The 9,669-nt window shown below is 40.8% G+C and overlaps 1 long non-coding RNA gene across 1 annotated transcript; it reads right to left on the minus strand.

Annotated features, from left to right (window-relative positions):
- Nucleotides 1-2,323: 2,323 nt before the first annotated feature.
- On the minus strand, nucleotides 2,324-9,380 carry LOC106613880 (uncharacterized). Its single transcript, XR_001330575.2, has 2 exons — nucleotides 9,272-9,380; nucleotides 2,324-2,818 (listed from the first exon to the last, which is right to left on the minus strand). It is a non-coding gene; the product is annotated as an uncharacterized lncRNA (long non-coding RNA).
- Nucleotides 9,381-9,669: the final 289 nt, after the last annotated feature.

Raw genomic sequence — 9,669 nt, forward strand, 5'->3', positions numbered from 1 at the left:
CCTAATCTACAGTGGAGTTGCTTACCAATAAGACAGTGAATGTTCCGGAGTAGCCGAGTTACAGGTTTGACTTAAATCTATTTGAAAATCTACAACAAGACCTGAAAATGGCTGTCTAGCAATGGCTAACAACCAATTTGACAGAGCTTGAAGAATTCTGAAAAGAATAATGGGCAAATGTTGCACAATCCATTTGTGGAAAGCTCTTAGAGATTTACCCAGATAGACTCACAGCTGTAATCGCTGCCAAATGTGTTTCTGCAAAGTATTAACTTAGGGGTGTGAATACTTATGCAAATGACTTATTTCTGTTTTCATTTCCACTAAATTTGCAACAATTTCTAAAAACATGTTTTTTTCGCTTTGTCATTGTGTGGTATTGTGTGTAGATGGGTGAGAAAAAAAGTATATTCAATCCATTTTGAATTCAGGCTGTAACACAACAAAATCTGAAATAAGACAAGGGGTATGAATACTTTCTGAAGGCAGTATAGATAGTGCATATAGGAAATTCTGCTTGATTGACAAAGGGACTATTTACAGTGAAGAAATTGGTCTTTCAATATCATGTCATGGAAAAAGTCACACTGTGTTAAATATATTTTATGGAAATTCTAATATTTTTCATACCAAAGTATTTAGTTATGTTTTATACTTTCTTATGAGATGGGCGGTCTTAAAAATGCAATTTGTTGGTGAATTTTGAGATCTACATGAGTGATATATTATAGTTTTTTCTATTTATTTGAAGCATGTCTCTGCATTGCACCTGTCACAGGTGCTAATCATTAATCAGTTATTACCGCAGTTTATTTGGCGGATGACAAGTTGCAATTTCCCATCTGATTCTGAGTCTTTTGTCAGGTGGGAATTACAGCAAAGCGCATATTACAAAACACGTCACCCCTCCTTTTTCCCTCTGGTTCCTGGCTTCTCCTGCTCTTTCCCCTTTCTCCCTCTCCAGGTTTTCTACAAACAATATCTGGGACTCTGAAGTAATAAGGCGGAATGTATAATTAATTACCCAGCTTGCTCTAATTAGGGATGAATAAGTTGTGTCCCTCTCATCATCACAAATGTGGTGATGGGTAATACCAGTTTATGCTATATTAACTGCAAATATGCAATCCTTCTGAGAGCACTTTCCTTGATGAATTTGATGAATATGACAATAATTAGCAGAGACAGATGAGAGCTAAATTACTACTGACAATGTAATGCTATCCTGCTCGAGGGCTTGGGAACATGGCAGGCTAACATGGCAGGGACCAGGCCCCATTTCTAATTAATAGTTTTTTTGCCAGTGAAAAAAAGGATGGTAATTGTTTTCGTCAAAGACTGTGGGGAGCTATCAGGGTAATAAAGTTAATTAGCAGAACAAACAACCTTTCACTGCCTTACCGGGATGGGAAAAGTGTCATTCAGGCTGTGGAAAGATATGACTAGATTTGATGATAGGAAAAGGAAATGTTACACTGGAGGAAAACAGAAAAAAAATCAATTATTCCATTTTCTTTCTCTCCATGGTATCCTGTATAGGAGGGGGAAAAAAACATTATGTTCAATTGAATGAGAATTGCGTTTGTCCACCCCACCCCTCTGCTATCTTTTCTGCTCATTTAGAAGCTTGTTTATTTTGTGTCGTTCCTCAAGAGCAGCACAGCCGTTGTTGCTGATGGTGTTTGCTATCTCTCACGGTTTTGGTTGGCTTCATCCACAAATTTGTCAAAAGCAATTTGACTTCCATCACTTTTGTAATGATCAGAAAAATAGCAATGTTGTAATGCAGAAGCAATCACAAAGTTGCATTAGACAATGATGTGAATTATTTTAGCCTGAAATGCAGAGGGAGATAGTAAAACACCCTGACATTTGGCTTTGTGGTGATGCTCTGTGGCAGCTCAGGTAATGAAACTGTGTACCCAACAAGCGTTGAACAGGGAGCCGTGTCTGAGGCTATGCACCGTGGGATATCTCAACCTGATTGGGTATGTGTTTCTCTCTGGGTGAGTGAAGTAAACACAGCACACCACCCACAGCAGCATGGTTTTACTGTCATGTTTCATTTCCCAGATACTATAATACATGATTTGATGTGCAGGGAAGTGTTTGTACACAAGGTGGTGGTAGCTACACTATTCTTCTTCTCTAATTGGAAACTATGAATACTAAAGCAAATTAAGATTAGTTGAGTAGCTCTGCATTTTATGTTGTATTACTTGCTAAATATATGCAATTATAACTTAGCGTACTACCAACTGGATTGGAAATTTGCAAAGAGACCTATGGAATACAAATATATTGACACTGGTGTTTCTAACACTCCTTTGTGAAAGTTGTGACATTTATTTGGCAGAAATTATATATTTTGTCACCACAGATTTTGATTCAAATGTTTTTATCAGGAAGATATAAATAAACGCATTGTTTGTTTACTTTCCAGAAGGATTCTGTATGTTTATAAAGCACTCACCAAGGTACTTTTATAACCACAAGCCTGTGTGCTGCTGAGTGTTGAGGACATGTGATAAAACTGGGTGTGTTTGGTTGCCAGGTATCACTGGGTCGTTTTGTCCTGATGTGATGTGCTGTTAGGCAGCGCTCACCTGGGACCAGTGATAGCTTATCAAAGCCTGAGCAGTCCCTCTCCAACACGCACAGATAATAGAGCCTTTCAGCTCAATGGAGTGGCAGAGGGGGGAACCATGGGAACCACTGGTCACCTGACAGTTGGATGGACAGCTTGACGGCTCCTCCTGGGGCATCATGGGAAATGGCTGTCAGCTGACGTCCCCGCTCCGCTGCCCGCTGAGATAACCTTCGGTGTGACAGGAAAAACCAAGATAGTGTTTTGGTGGAGTGGTTTTACTGGTTATAGTGTCCCCCACTCGGACCAGTCAGAGCTGCAAAGCGTGTGATTGATCCTCATTAGGATAATCAATAATCAGATTGATTATCGAAGAACACTGTAAGCAGATCCCATGTTCTCATGACCACATCTGTTGTCCTCAATCATTCTGACCTGGTCAAGAATGGCTTGTCTCTCCTTTCTCAACAGTTGGTATCTGTTTGGTTTTGATTGCAATAAAGTGGTTTGTCAAGATTAAAGCATACCTCTAACTTCATGAATTAATTTTGTTTAATTTCAGACATATAGAGGTGTCTGTAACTATTAGCTCTCATAGCCTCACTTCAGAATTAGACATTCATACATGTTTCTCAAACGTCAAATTTCAAAGTTGTTGCAAACGTCAAATTTCGATGTGTTTAAGGTTAAATTTAGACATTAACTCCGAAATCTTAAGGTTAGGCATTAACTCTGAATGGTTAAGGTAAAGGTTAAGGTTTGGGATAGGCTTAAAACAAGGAGCCACAGACCCCTGTGTTGTTTTCACTTGATTGCCTCTGTGATGGGAGCTGGGCTTTGATCAGATGGCTGTGTGTGTTTGCTACAATCAGCCGTATTGTACATGTCTAACCTTGGTGTAACCTGTCAGACACAGGGATCCGGGAGCCACGGTCCATGGAGCTCGGTCATCTCATAGTCACAATATCATGCCTCTGTGACATGATGACATGAGAGAGGGGCTTTGAAGTGAACCCACTCCTGTCTGCTTCATGTGAGATGTGAGCTGACAGAACACCTTTGGATTCCTCCACACTATGATGCTCCCTTGTTTTACACATCACTAATTGAAAGAATGAATGAGTGTGGACTGAGATCTGGGCAGGTCAATGGGGGCTGGTTGTTATCGTCAGGTTTTTAGGCAGTGTACTTTACCATATACGGGTCTGCTATTTTAGCCTCTTTTTTAGACAAGAATGATGATGTTCATTTGTCATGCTAACTTCTGAGGTAGAATTTGTCAAACTGAACCTGGTATTTTGAGTCAAATGAATTGGGTGATCTTGTCATTACTGTATAAAACATGTAAGTTATTCTAAGCCCAGTGTGAGAGGTCGCCCTGCTCTGCTACCCACCTGTTTGACTGTTAATGTTAATGTTTTAGTGGGTGTTAAGCTCAGCTTTGTTCGACAACAAGGCCTGTTAAATGTGCTAGATTCTTCAGCCCACAAAAGGTAGCGTACACATATTTTATTGTGATGCGGAATTACAGAGGCGGCGATAGCAGCAGCATATTCACTAAAAAGGTGCCAACTACTTGACAATGCCTTTCAGATAGCCTCGCACAAAGGCCTTTCTCCCCAGCGGCCAACAATGGTTGTTCCAGGGGGTTCTGGCTGTGTGCATGCGAGGCCAAACTGTCATGCAGATCTGTGGAAACGACTGTCTCCTCCCCTAAACACTGTGTCTTTGTTTTAAACATGGAGCTCGGGGGGGGGGGGATTCTGCTAATTGCTTGACACTGGAAGAGATTAGGAAGTATTAGGCAGGTTAAGCAGTGACTTAGCCGGGCCAGAATTTGTACTCATTTGTCGGATACAAAGACCAAACTCAAAATCGTCAGTATATATAATTAAGGGTGGTTTGGAATAGGAAATGGCCTTTCCTACCTGGAGATTTCCAGGTAGTTACTTTATAGTTATCAGCACAATGTTAATCAATTTGGATCTAAATCTACTATACATTACATCAAGAAGATGTGGTATATCCTATGGTTTTATTCTGAAGTGTTGTCTATCAAAGCATGTATTTACATTTACATTACATTACATTTAAGTCATTTAGCAGACACTCTTATCCAGAGCGACTTACAAATTGGTGCATTCACCTTATGATATCCAGTGGAACAACCACTTTACAATAGTGCATCTAAATCTTTTAAGGGGGGGGGGGGGTTAGAAGGATTACTTTATCCTATCCTAGGTATTCCTTAAAGAGGTGGGGTTTCAGGTGTCTCCGGAAGGTGGTGATTGACTCCGCTGTCCTGGCGTCGTGAGGGAGCTTGTTCCACCATTGGGGTGCCAGAGCAGCGAACAGTTTTGACTGGGCTGAGCGGGAACTGTGCTTCCTCAGAGGTAGGGGGGCCAGCAGGCCAGAGGTGGATGAACGCAGTGCCCTTGTTTGGGTGTAGGGCCTGATCAGAGCCTGAAGGTATGGAGGTGCCGTTCCCTTCACAGCTCCGTAGGCAATCACCATGGTCTTGTAGCGGATGCGAGCTTCAACTGGAAGCCAGTGGAGAGAGCGGAGGAGCGGGGTGACGTGAGAGAACTTGGGAAGGTTGAACACCAGACGGGCTGCGGCGTTCTGGATGAGTTGTAGGAGTTTAATGGCACAGGCAGGGAGCCCAGCCAACAGCGAGTTGCAGTAATCCAGACGGGAGATGACAAGTGCCTGGATTAGGACCTGCGCCGCTTCCTGTGTGAGGCAGGGTCGTACTCTGCGAATGTTGTAGAGCATGAACCTACAGGATCGGGTCATATTTAACCTTGTATCAAAATATGTACTGTATTGTCACCTCTATGTGTCGAAATGTTCACTCCATAAAATCTTCACTGAAGAAAGCCTTGCAGAAAGCCTATCTAACTGACAATCTCTTGGAAAAAAATAGCAACTTTTGGAACCAAGACCTAAAAGAACTGATAATGGAACAAGATGGCGCTTAATCCAGTATAAATGAATGTACAGAAGTTATTATACAAGAGACCAAATTCACAAATTCTACAACACAATGGCAGAGTCATGTCTTAAGTGTAAATCAAACAATGACTCAGTAATTCATGCCTTCTGGGAGTGCCATAAAGTCCAAAAGTTATGGTCAGAGTTAGAAAGTTGGCTATCAGAAATGTTACACTTTAAATTGATCTTTATTCCATCTCTCTGGAAATTTTAAGAGGTGGCATATGGAGATGTGATGAGATACCCAATGGGTTGGACAATCTTTTTCTCTTCAAGCAAATTGAAAAGGCTTTTGCTTAAACACTGGAAATTGAATGATCCTCCATCTTTAAGACAGTGGAAGAATCAAATGCTCTATTATCTTAACCTTGGAAAGAAATTTGCTACAGAAAGAAACAAAAACTAAATGTTTTGAAGACATGTGGGCTAAAATCTTACAAGCACTAGAAACAACCAATGGCTGAAAAGATGGAGAAAAAAAGTTGATTATGAGAACAAATAAGATACGTGTTAATAGTGTGGCAACATGTAGGTCTGAGCAAGTATGATGTCATTCATGTTTGTCGAAATGTATGTACGTCAGAGTTGGTGTTTTTTACTTTATTCGTCTTTCTTCTTTATGATGGTGGTTGTGGAATAAGTCATCAGCCAACATCATGCCTAGTTTTGTGGATCTATGCTTCCACTATTTCACTCCAACCTTGAAACCACTCTACCACTATGTTTATTAACGTAGTAACACCATGCCAGTAACCCAGAGGATGCCGCTACAGGTCCCAGGCCATTAGTGGCTCCTTACCACCAGGTTGTCCTCCAGGTGTGAGCACAGAAATGCTCACATCCCTCAAGCCTTCTGAGAGAACAGTCCCCTGGCCTAGCTCACACCTTCCCCTCAGGGTTTAGTGTTGATGTTCACTCACCAGGGTGTGAAAAGGCTCACCTCCACACTGGAGCTTCTGTTTATCACTCACTCACTCACTCACTCACTCACTCACTCACTCACTCACTCACTCACTCACTCACTCACTCACTCACTCACTCACTCACTCACTCACTCACTCACTCACACAACTGTAGCATTTGGGGTGTACCTAGGCCTATTTACCAATGGCCCATAGAAATCTTCTAAAACAGTGTGTAAGATATTCATTTTATTGTGTGACAGAGAGAGGACTTTCCAAAGCCCAGATCTCAGGGGGCCTGTCAAGGACCTTGCACTTAAACAATGTTAAGTATGATGCAAATCTTTGACTTAAACATTATTTGAAATCCCTGTTCCCTCCTGATGTCTAAATGTAACTGTAAAGAGTACGAGTATAGAGATCTAACTGTAAAGAGTACAGTGTGTATTATAACTATTCACCCCCTTTGATTTCTTCACATTTTATGTTGTCCTGGTACCAACGAACCTGCCATTTCTACTGGTAAAATTTCAATGCTCGTCAGTGACCGAGAACATGACTTTGAGCCAATCACAGAAGTGACAAGGAAAAAATAGGGAACTTTTCCTGCTGTAATCCACCCCCTTTTCATCAGAATTGTTCTGACTTAAACAATAAAGCTGCATGATACATCTTTTTTTTCTCCACTGACTCTGGACAGCTAACAGGCAGCTGCTTCGGAGATAAAACTGTTATATGTGAACAACAAAAAGTTAACTGCTGACACTCTGGGCAGAGGTGCTAAGTACCTATCACTGTCAGATTTCTCCTTGTGTCTGAACCTTAAAGGTCGAATGCAGCCGTTTTTATCTCAATATCAAATCATTTCTGGGTACCAATTAAGTACCTTACTTGTTTTCAATTAAAATGGTCAAAAAGAAACAAAAATAGCTTCTTAGCAAAGAGCAATTTCTCAAGCAAGAATTTTATTTGGACTGTCTGGGAGTGGTTTGATTTGGGAGGGAAAACTGAAAACTAGCTATTATTGATAGAGAGATTTGGAACTATCTTTCTTATTGGTCTATTATTAACTAATTTACAGCCAAAACTTCATCATACCAAAACAGGCTGAAATTTCAGGCGGTCTTTTCAAACAACTTTTACACTAAAAGGGCATTATCATCATTTTCACAATTTCACAGCATTATTCCAACCTCATAGTGTGGAAATATATATACATTTTTGACCACACTGGGTTGAGTTTTGCACACATGGCTTGTGCAATATTTGCGCATTATTCTTTTTAACATTCTGTCAAGGTGTTGGGGATTATGGCTAGACAGCAATTTTTAAGTCCGCCATAGTTTTTCCAGCAGATTTAAGTCAAAACTGTAACTTCCACTCAGGAATATTCATTGTCTTTTTGGTAAGACAGTGTTGCAGGTCATTATCCTGTTAAATTGTGAATTCCTCCCTCAGTGTCTGTGTAAAGCAGACTGAAGCAGATTTTCCTCTTGGATTTTGCCTGTGCTTAGCTCCATCCAGTTTCTTTTCATCCTGAAAAACTCCCCAGTCTTTGTTGATGTCAAGCATACCCATACCAGGATGCAGCCTCCACCATGCTTGAAAATAAGGAGGCAGTTTCTCAGTGATATGTTTTGTTGGATTCACCCCAAACATAAAGCTTTGCATTTATGCCAGAAAGTATTCCTTTACCGTATTTTTTGCGGTATTACTTTATACTTCTTTTCACTCTGTCATTTGGGAAATTTTTGTGGAGTCACTGCAATGCTGTTGATCCATCCACAGTTTTCTCCCATCACAGCCATTGAACGCCATACTCAGGATGTCACCAATTGCCTCATGGTGACATCCCTGAGCAGTTTCCTTCCTGTCCTTCAGCTCAGTTCAAGACAATTCAATCAATCAATGAAATGTATTTATAAATCCCTTTTTACATCAGCCGATGTCACAAAGTGCTGTACAGAAACCCAGCCTAAAACCCCAAACAGCAAGCAATGCAGATGTAGAAGCACGGTGGCTAGGAAAAACTCCCTAGAAAGGCCAGAACCTAGGAAGAAACCTAGAGAGGAGCCAGGCTCTGAGGGGTGGTCAGTTCTCTTCTGGCTGTGCCAGGTGGAGATTATAACAGAACATGGCCAAGATGTTCAAACGTTCATAGATGACCAGCAGGGTCAGATAATAATAATCACAGTGGTTGTAGAGGGTGCAACAGGTCAGCACCTCAGGAGTAAATGTCAGTTGGCTTTTCATAGCTGATCATTCAATTGTATCTTTAATGTGTCTGGGTGGTTTAATACATCATCAACAGTATAATTATTAACTTGACCATGCTTAAAGAGAAATTCAATGACTGATTTGTTCATGTTACCCATCTACCAATCACTGCCACTTTTTGAGGCTTTCGAAAAGCTCCCTGGTCTTTGTAGTTGAATCTGTGCTTGAAATTCAATACTTGACTGAGGGACCTTACAGATGTTGTATGTATGGATGTACAGAGGACAGGGTAGAGTCCATGTAACTTATTATGTGATTTGTTAAGCCAAATTTGACTCCTGAATTAATTTAGGCTCGCCTATACACAGGGGGTGAATACTTATGCAACGACTATATTTTTGTTATAAAAAATGTATTAATTTGTAAAGATGTGTAGAATATGCTTTTCATTTTGACATTATGGAGTATTTTGTGTAGATCAATAACAAACAAAAAATCACAATAAAATATTTTTCAATCCCACTTTGTAACGCAACAAATTGTGAAATAGATAAGAGTAAAGAGATCTAACCGTAACGAGTAGTGTAGATTCAGCCAGGTGGGGATGGGCTGGCCGTCAACTGTAGACAGAGTAATATCTGCTTGGCAGTGCAAGAAGACCAGAGACTGGATCAGGTTACCTCCCAGTCTCTCATGCTGCAGTGGAGCAGTCCATGTAGTTATACTGCACCCCTATGCTCCCATTGTCATTTTCCCAATTGAGTGTAGTGACGTGTACAGTGTCATTGGAGATATGACATCAGCCGGGCAGTGTTGACAAAGATCCTCTCTCTAATGAAATGTTTTCAAACCTAACAACCACTGAGTCATAGGAAAACACAAGGCTTCTGCTTCTGGCATTCTCTCTCTGTCAGCAGCAACATGAATGTAAGAGAATGCCTCTATAGCCCACTGAGGAATCTGATGTTC

This window comes from Salmo salar, chromosome ssa10 (genome assembly GCF_905237065.1).
Source record: "Salmo salar chromosome ssa10, Ssal_v3.1, whole genome shotgun sequence".
Lineage (NCBI taxonomy): Eukaryota > Metazoa > Chordata > Actinopteri > Salmoniformes > Salmonidae > Salmo > Salmo salar.